We start from the raw sequence: 10,000 nt of genomic DNA, 5'->3' as shown, positions 1-10,000 counted from the left end.
TGCTGTAGTCCACCTTGACCGGACTCCAACCCACAATCCCTGGCTTAGGAGGCCAGTGCCTTATCCATTCAGGAGGCCTTTACAATGCACACAAAGAGTCTTCTAGATGACTGAATATTATGAGAGGTCAAATTGGCCGAAGCTTTTCACGACCAGCTTGTGTCTTTTGACGCTTTTTAGGGACTCAGGAGTGTTTAGAAGTTAAAAGGTCATAGCAGAGGATGTTTTCGATCCTTCAAACTCTGAGCCCAGCACGCTTCCGCTGCTCCACTCTGCTGTAATAAACCTTGACCGGACTTGAAACCACAATCTCTGGCTTAGGAGGCCAGTGCCTCAGGGATGTATAGATGTTAACTTTTTGTGCGTATTGTAAAGGGCTCCTGAATAAGATTGAGATTTAAAATGCCTTAGCAGAGGATGGTTTCGATCCATCGACCTCTGGGTTATGGGCCCAGCACGCTTCCGCTGCGCCACTCTGCTGTAATCAACCTTGACCGGACTTGAAACCACAATCTCTGGCTTTGGAGGCCAGTGCCTCAGGAGTGTCTAGAAGTTAACTCTTTGTGTGTATTGTAAAGGCATCCTGAGACTCAAAAAGGCTTAGAAGAGGATGGTTTCGATCCTTCGAGCTCTGGGCCCAGCACACTTCCGCTGTGCCAATCTGCTGTAGTCCACCTTGACCGGACTCGAACCCACAATCCCTGGCTTAGGAGGCCAGTGCCTTATCCATTCAGGAGGCCTTTACAATGCACACAAAGAGTCTTCTAGATGACTGAATATTATGAGAGGTCAAATTGGCCGAAGCTTTTCACGACCAGCTTGTGTCTTTTGACGCTTTTTAGGGACTTAGGAGTGTTTAGAAGTTAAAAGGTCATAGCAGAGGATGTTTTCGATCCTTCAAACTCTGAGCCCAGCACGCTTCCGCTGCTCCACTCTGCTGTAATCAACCTTGACCGGACTTGAAACCACAATCTCTGGCTTAGGAGGCCAGTGCCTCAGGAGTGTCTAGAAGTTAACTCTTTGTGTGTATTGTAAAGGCATCCTGAGTTTCAAAAAGGCTTAGCAGAGGATGGTTTCGATTCATCGACCTCTGGGTTATGGGCCCAGCACGCTTCCACTGCGCCACTCTGCTGTAGTGCACCTTGACCGGACTCGAAACCACAATCTCTGGCTTAGGAGGCCAGTGCCTCAGGGATGTATAGATGTTAACTTTTTGTGCGTATTGTAAAGGCCTCCTGAATAAGATTGAGATTTAAAATGCCTTAGCAGAGGATGGTTTCGATCCATCGACCTCTGGGTTATGGGCCCAGCACGCTTCCGCTGCGCCACTCTGCTGTAATCAACCTTGACCGGACTTGAAACCACAATCTCTGGCTTTGGAGGCCAGTGCCTCAGGAGTGTCTAGAAGTTAACTCTTTGTGTGTATTGTAAAGGCATCCTGAGACTCAAAAAGGCTTAGAAGAGGATGGTTTCGATCCTTCGAGCTCTGGGCCCAGCACACTTCCGCTGTGCCAATCTGCTGTAGTCCACCTTGACCGGACTCGAACCCACAATCCCTGGCTTAGGAGGCCAGTGCCTTATCCATTCAGGAGGCCTTTACAATGCACACAAAGAGTCTTCTAGATGACTGAATATTATGAGAGGTCAAATTGGCCGAAGCTTTTCACGACCAGCTTGTGTCTTTTGACGCTTTTTAGGGACTTAGGAGTGTTTAGAAGTTAAAAGGTCATAGCAGAGGATGTTTTCGATCCTTCAAACTCTGAGCCCAGCACGCTTCCGCTGCTCCACTCTGCTGTAATCAACCTTGACCGGACTTGAAACCACAATCTCTGGCTTAGGAGGCCAGTGCCTCAGGAGTGTCTATAAGTTAACTCTTTGTGTGTATTGTAAAGGCATCCTGAGTTTCAAAAAGGATTAGCAGAGGATTGTTTTGATCCTTCAACCTCTGGGTTAAACACACTTCCGCTGAGCCACTCTGCTGTATTCACCCCAGATGGGACTTAATCCCACAATCCCTGGCTTAAGAGGCCAGTGCCTTATCCATTAGGCCACTGGGGCTTGAAAACAGATGCTAACTTGCCCTTTTACATCTCAGTCTTATTCAGGAGGCCTTTACAATGCACACAAAGAGTCTTCTAGATGACTGAATATTATTAGAGGTCAAATTGGCCTCAGCTTTTCACGACCAGCTTGTGGCTTTTGTTCCTTTTTAGGGACTCAAGAGTGTTTAGAAGTTAAAAGGTCATAGCAGAGGATGGTCTCGATCCATCGACCTCTGGGTTATGGGCCCAGCACGCTTCCACTGCGCCACTCTGCTGTAGTGCACCTTGACCGGACTCGAAACCACAATCTCTGGCTTAGGAGGCCAGTGCCTCAGGGCTGTATAGATGTTAACTTTTTGTGCGTATTGTAAAGGCCTCCTGAATAAGATTGAGATGTAAAATGCCTTAGCAGAGGATGGTTTCGATCCATCGACCTCTGGGTTATGGGCCCAGCACGCTTCCGCTGCGCCACTCTGCTGTAATCAACCTTGACAGGACTTGAAACCACAATCTCTGGCTTAGGAGGCCAGTGCCTCAGGGGGGTATAGATGTTAACTTTTTGTGCGTATTGTAAAGGCCTCCTGAATAAGATTGAGATTTAAAATGCCTTAGCAGAGGATGGTTTCGATCCATCGACCTCTGGGTTATGGGCCCAGCACGCTTCCCCTGCGCCACTCTGCTGTAATCATTCTTGACCGGACTTGAAACCACAATCTCTGGCTTAGGAGGCCAGTGCCTCAGGAGTGTCTAGAAGTTAACTCTTTTTGTATATTGTAAAGGCCTCCTGAATAAGATTGAGATTTAAAATGCCTTAGCAGAGGATGGTTTCGATCCATCGACCTCTGGGTTATTTTGACCAGCACGCTTCCGCTGCGCCACTCTGCTGTAATCAACCTTGACCGGACTTGAAACCACAATCTCTGGCTTAGGAGGCCAGTGCCTCAGGAGTGTCTAGAAGTTAACTCTTTGTGTGTATTGTAAAGGCATCCTGAGACTCAAAAAGGCTTAGCAGAGGATGGTTTCGATCCTTCGAGCTCTGGGCCCAGCACGCTTCCGCTGAGCCACTGTGTTGTATTCACCCCAGATGGGACTCGAACCCACAATCCCTGGCTTAGGAGGCCAGTGCCTTATCCATTAGGCCTCTGGGGCTTGAAAACAGATGCTAACTTGCCCTTTTATATCTCAATGTTATTCAGGAGGCCTTTACAATGCACACGAAGAGTCTTCTAGATGACTGAATATTATGAGAGGTCAAATTGGCCTCAGCTTTTCACGACCAGCTTGTTGCTTTTGACGTTTTTTAGGGTCTCAGGAATGTTTAGAAGTTAAAAGGTCATAGCAGAGGATGGTTTCGATCCATCGACCTCTGTGTTATGGGCCCAGCACGCTTCCGCTGCGCCACTCTGCTGTAGTGCACCTTGACAGGACTCGAAACCACAATCTCTGGCTTAGGAGGCCAGTGCCTCAGGGCTGTATAGATGTTAACTTTTTGTGCGTATTGTAAAGGCCTCCTGAATAAGATTGAGATTTAAAATGTCTTAGCAGAGGATGGTTTCGATCCATCGACCTCTGGGTTATGGGCCCAGCACGCTTCCGCTGCTCCACTCTGCTGTAGTGCACCTTGACCGGACTCGAAACCACAATCTCTGGCTTAGGAGGCCAGTGCCTCAAGGGTGTATAGATGTTAACTTTTTGTGCGTATTGTAAAGGCCTCCTGAATAAGAATGAGATTTAAAATGCCTTAGCAGAGGATGGTTTCGATCCATCGACCTCTGGGTTATGGGCCCAGCACCCTTCTGCTGCGCCACTCTGCTGTAATCAAAATTGACCGGACTTGAAACCACAATCTCAATCTTATTCAGGAGGCTTTTACAATGCACACAAAGAGTCTTCTAGATGACTGAATATTATGAGAGGTCAAATTGGCCTCAGCGTTTCACGACCAGCTTGTGGCTTTTGATCCTTTTTAGGGACTCAGGAGTGTTTAGAAGTTAAAAGGTCATAGCAGAGGATGGTTTCGATCCATCGACCTCTGGGTTATGGGCCTAGCACGCTTCCGCTGCGCCACTCTGCTGTAGTGCACCTTGACTGGACTCGAAACCACAATCTCTGGCTTAGGAGGCCAGTGCCTCAAGGGTGTACAGATGTTAACTTTTTGTGCGTATTGTAAAGGCCTCCTGAATAAGATTGAGATTTAAAATGCCTTAGCAGAGGATGGTTTCGATCCATCGACCTCTGGGTTATGGGCCCAGCACGCTTCCGCTGTGCCACTCTGCCTGTAATCAACCTTGACCGGACTTGAAACCACAATCTCTGGCTTTGGAGGCCAGTGCCTCAGGAGTGTATAGACGTTAACTTTTTGTATATTGTAAAGGCCTCCTGAATAAGATTGAGATTTAAAATGCCTTAGCAGAGGATGTTTTCGATCCATCGACCTCTGGGTTATGGGCCCAGCATGCTTCCGCTGCGCCACTCTGCCGTAATCTACCATGACCGGACTTGAAACCACAATCCCTGGCTTAGGAGGCCAGTGCCTTATCCATTAGGCCACTTGGGGCTTGAAAACAGATGCTAACTTGCCCTTTTATATCTCAATCTTATTCAGGAGGCCTTTACAATGCACACAAAGTGTCTTCTAGATGACTGAATATTATGAGAGGTCAACTTGGCCTCAGCTTTTCACGACCAGCTTGTGGCTTTTGACCATTTTTAGGGACTCAGGAGTGTTTAGAAGTTAAAAGGTCATAGCAGAGGATGGTTTCGATCCATCGACCTCTGGGTTATGGGCCCAGCACGCTTCCGCTGTGCCACTTTGCTATAGTGCACCTTGACAGGACTCGAAACCACAATCTCTGGCGGGCTGTATAGATGTTAACTTTTTGTGCGTATTGTAAATGCCTCCTGAATAAGATTGAGATTTAAAATGCCTTAGCAGAGGATGGTTTCGATCCATCGACCTCTGGGTTATGGGCCCAGCACGCTTCCGCTGCGCCACTCTGCTGTACTCAACCTTGACCGGACTTGAAACCACAATCTCTGGCTTTGGAGGCCAGTGCCTCAGGAGTGTCTAGAAGTTAACTCTTTTTGTATATTGTAAAGGCCTCCTGAATAAGATTGAGATTTAAAATGCCTTAGCAGAGGATGGTTTCGATCCATCGACCTCTGGGTCCAGCACGCTTCCGCTGCGCCACTCTGCTGTAATCAACCTCGACCGTACTTGAAACCACGATCTCTGGCTTAGGAGGCCAGTGCCTCAGGAGTGTCTAGAAGTTAACTCTTTTGTATATGGTAAAGGCCTCCTGAATAAGATTGAGATTTAAAATGCCTTAGCAGATGATGGTTTCGATCCATCGACCTCTGGGTTATTTTGACCAGCACGCTTTTTTTTTTTTTTTATTAAGAAATTTCAATCAATAAAATACAATAATCAATAGAAAATACAGAACATCGTCTTTACACATCTCTACATTACACATCTTTCATTTACATAGATAATTTAAAAAACTCTTCCACTTTCTGGCAACTTCCACATTAAATCATTTAAAACACAACAAACTTGTGGGGTAAAAACATCATAAAAAGAGTCTAACATATTCACACCTTTAAAGTACACATACAGTCTTTCGATATATAATTCTGTTTTTCTTTTAAACACACTCCAAACATCCAACACAATTTTTTTCCTTTTTAGCCACAGTTCTTCTGTCCCATATTGCACTTTTCATTAGCATTACACACAGATTAATAAAACTTTTGTTTTTACACTTTTTCTCCCAACCAAACATCACAACTCTGTTCCATTCCATTACATTTTCATCCCAATCCTCAGCCACATCTTTAATTAAACATTTACATTTCCTTAAAAAGTCCTCTAGCTCTCTACAATGTAAAAACATATGTAAAATCCCCTCTTCCTCTTCCTGGCACACTTTACACAGAGCATTTTCTTCCATTCCTATTTTATTTAAAATAACATCAGTAAAAACCACTTTATGCCTTATAAAATAGTCCAAACATTCCAATTTTGTTTCAACACATTTCCCCGTCATGTTTCTCCATATACACTCTTTTTTTAAATCTTTGAATTTCTGCACCCAGTATCCATTTACAATCGGCTCTTTAAAAACATCATCTCTAAAAGCACGATAAATCATTTTCACAGTACATTCCTTAAAATCATACAGTTTTTCCCCTAATTTCACATGAATACATTTCTCTTTTGGTTCTCCTTCCATACTTTCTATTCTTTTAATCCACTCTTTAGGGATTGCATTTTTAATGATTTCATATTTATTTTTTATTTCTTGTTCACTGTAATCTTCTTTTGCCTCCTCCATTGCATCCACAATAAATTGTGTCGGTAAAAATCCTTCTTTAAATTCATATAAAACATCTCTCACTCTCGTTATCCCCACATCCATCCATTTCTTTAAAAACATTTCTTTGTCTTGTTTTAAAATGTTTTTGTTTAAAAACAGAGGTTGATTTAAAATGTTTTCTCTCCCATGTGGATCATACTCTACTCTGTCTAAAAATTTTCCCCAGGCACTAAACATTTCCCTATAAAACTCTGGTAATCTTTCTGTCATCCAATTCTTCGTTTTCATCCATAAAATTCCATCCCCCATGTTAAAATCCCCACATTTGTTTAAAAAATACTCCATTGTCCTTTTCCATGCTGTTTTGTGACCCTCATCCAGATATTTTTTTACTATTTTAATTCTTAAGCTATTTTTTCTCTGTTCTACATCAATTAATCCCATCCCTCCCTTCCCTGCTTCTCCTATTAACGTACTATACGCAATTCTTGACGGTTTACTATTCCATAAAAAATCTAAAAAACATTTTTTCAACCTTTTCTCCACCCATATTGGCATAGCAGTCACATATAAAACATACCACAACTTTGACACCATTAAAACATTTAAAATTAAAACCTTCCCTTTTAAACTTAATGTCCTCAATTTCCAAAAATTTAACCTTCTTTCAATTCCTCCTACTATTTCTTCCCACATTTTTTCTTTAACAATCCTTTCGTCTTTTCCCATTAGAACACCTAAAATCCTTATTTCTTTTGTTTCTTTAAAATGAAAATAATCCGTTAAAACAGTCACTCCTCCAAATCTCACATACGTTGTTTTTTCTTCATTTAACTTTCCTCCTGATCCCCTACAAAACATCTGTACTACTTCCATTACTTTATTAACACTCTCTATATCTTTAACTATTATTGTTGTGTCATCCGCATATTGAAATATTTTTTCATTTCCCCCACTTCCTTCAATGTTTATCCCTCTTATGTCTTCATCTATTTTAACAGCTAATCCCAATGGTTCTGCAACTAAAGAATATAAAAGCGCTGATAATGGACATCCTTGTCTTATTGACCTAGTAATTTTAAAACATTCTGTTAAAAAACCATTACACTGTATTCTTGTTATTGCTCCCCTATATAAAATTGTAATCCACTTGACAAAATTATCCCCAAACCCGTACCTTCTTAAAATTCCAAATAAATATTCATGCTCCACTCTATCAAAGGCCTTTTCGAAATCCAAACTAATAACATATCCTTTTTTCTTTTTTTCTTTCATATATCTTATTATATCAATTATACTTAGAGTTGTGTCTGCTATATCTTTCCCTTTAACTCCATACACTTGATTTGTTTCAATTATAGTTGGCATTACTTCTTTCAATCTATTGGCTAAAACTTTTGTTAAAATTTTCAGATCTGTATTCAGCATTGTAATTGGTCTATAATTTTTTAGGTCTACTTTATCTCCTTTTCTTTTATATATCAACTTTATTAATCCCATCCCCATTCTCTGATTCATTTCCTCTTTCTTAAAAATATCTTCATATCCTTCTTTTAAAATATTGGTTAAAAAATCTTTAAAAACGATATAAAATTCACTCCCCAAACCATCTATACCTGGACTTTTATTTTTGTTTAATTCACTTATTGCTCTTTTTATCTCTTCTTCTCTTATCTCTTCATCACACTCTTTTTTGTCTACTTCTCCTACTGTTGTTTTTATTTGATTTAGTAACTCCAATTTCTCTTCTTCCCTCAACCCCTCAGTACTAAACAGGTTTTCATAATATGCTTTTACTTCTTTTAATATTTCCTCATTTGTTTCCACCACTACACCATTTTTTCCTCTTATTTCTCTAATCATTCCAGCTTTCCCTCTTATTTTTTCTAGATCAAAGAAAAACTTTGTACATTTTTCACCCTCCACAGTATATTTAGCTTTACTTCTTAGTCTTGCACCTTCATATTTTTTCTCTTCCATTTCTTTCAAAATTCCCTCCAATTCTTTTATTTTTTGTATATCTTTCCCATTGTCATTTAATTCCTTTTCCAATTTTTCTCTTATTTCTCTCTCCTTCTTCCTCTTACATATCTGTATTAATTTGCAATATTTTATTGTGAACTTTTTAACTAAATATTTAACATTTTCCCACCATATCCTTTTATCTTCACTGTACATTTCATTCTCCTTTTCTTTTTCAATAATTTCTTTAATACTTAAAACATACTCCTCATTCTTCAAAATCTCTGCATTTAAAATCCATACACCCGGCCCTCTTTTCACTGAACTCCAGTCTACTTGCATAAAAATTGGTTTATGGTCACTTAAGCTTGATTCTTCATATTTAATGTTACCGATAAATCCTTCAATGTTCCTTGTACACAAAATAAAATCAATCCTTGTCTTACACATAAAATTCCCTACTAATTGCCTCCTTGAATATTCTTTCTTTTTTTCATTTCTTTCTCTCCATACATCAATCATATTATTTTCTTCCATTAATAATTTCAGTTCTTTTCTTCCTTTATCATTTTTAAAAACCATTCCCTCACCAATTTCTAATTTACTGAAAACGGTATTAAAATCACCCATCATAATAACTTCTTTATGCTTTTTTAAAAAATCTCTTAATACATTAAAATATTCCTTCTTTTCATTCTCTACAGTCGGTGCATGAATATTAACTACAATAACTTTTTTCTCCTCATACTCCATTTCAACCGCAATACATTTCCCATCTACATCATTATATATTGTTTTACATGATACCCCACAGTTTTCTTTTATTAAAATAGCAACTCCTCTTCCCAGCCTCCCATCACCATTGTTATAAAAAATCTCTCCGCTCCACCTTTTCCTTATTTCAGTCATGTACTCTTCTCTCCAGTTAGTTTCTTGTAATAAAATCACATCCTCTCCTTTACACATTTCTTTGACTTTTTCAAATTTTCCTACATTTGAAAGCCCTCTAGCATTAAAAGTAACAATTCTTAAAAGCATAAAACATATAAAAACATGCATAAAACCCATAAACTCAGTCCATCCCCTCCAAACCCTTTAGCAGCTCATACTTATTAGCACACTCAATACCATCTTCTTTAAGCACTCTTTTTCTTGCATTATCTAGATTGGGCATTACCTTTACAGATCTTCTTCTTTTCGATGATTTCCCCTGTGTCTCCTCATTTTCTTGTCCATGTTCACACTCTTTTGTAGCATCATTAATTTCTACTGTGTCCATCTCCTTTTGCACACTGTCCGTCACATCCATCGGTGTACATAAAATTCCCTCCTGTTGTGCATCCCTCAATACTTTATTCCTTTCATCATCCAGTTCCATAGTATCCAAAGCATTTTGCAAGCTGTCAGTCAAATCCACCTGTGACCAAATTCCCCCATCCTGTTGTGTTTGTATAATCGGTTCGGTACACTCTTTCTGTTGTTCTATATCCTTATTTAATTCCAGTCCTTCACCTCGTACTGTTCCTCCATCAACTCGCTGTTCGTTGTCTCTTTCATGCACCTGCCCGCCCACCTGCTCCTCCTCCTCCTCCTCCTCCTCCTCCTCCTCCTCCTCCTCCTCCTCCTCCTCCTCCTCACCCTGCATCCAACACTCACACTTATTTAAAACTTGTTGAT

The 10,000-nt window shown here is 40.5% G+C and overlaps 1 non-coding gene across 1 annotated transcript; it reads right to left on the bottom strand.

Annotated features, from left to right (window-relative positions):
• Window positions 1–3,118: 3,118 nt before the first annotated feature.
• On the bottom strand, window positions 3,119–3,191 carry trnar-ccu (transfer RNA arginine (anticodon CCU)). Its single transcript has one exon. It is a non-coding gene; the product is annotated as a tRNA-Arg (tRNA).
• Between the last annotated feature and the right edge of the window lie 6,809 nt (window positions 3,192–10,000).

The sequence above is a fragment of the Carassius gibelio genome, chromosome A9 (genome assembly GCF_023724105.1).
Source record: "Carassius gibelio isolate Cgi1373 ecotype wild population from Czech Republic chromosome A9, carGib1.2-hapl.c, whole genome shotgun sequence".
NCBI classification, from domain to species: Eukaryota; Metazoa; Chordata; class Actinopteri; order Cypriniformes; family Cyprinidae; genus Carassius; species Carassius gibelio.
The sequence above is the reverse complement of the archived record's forward strand: the minus strand, read 5'-3'. Positions and strand labels throughout refer to the sequence as shown.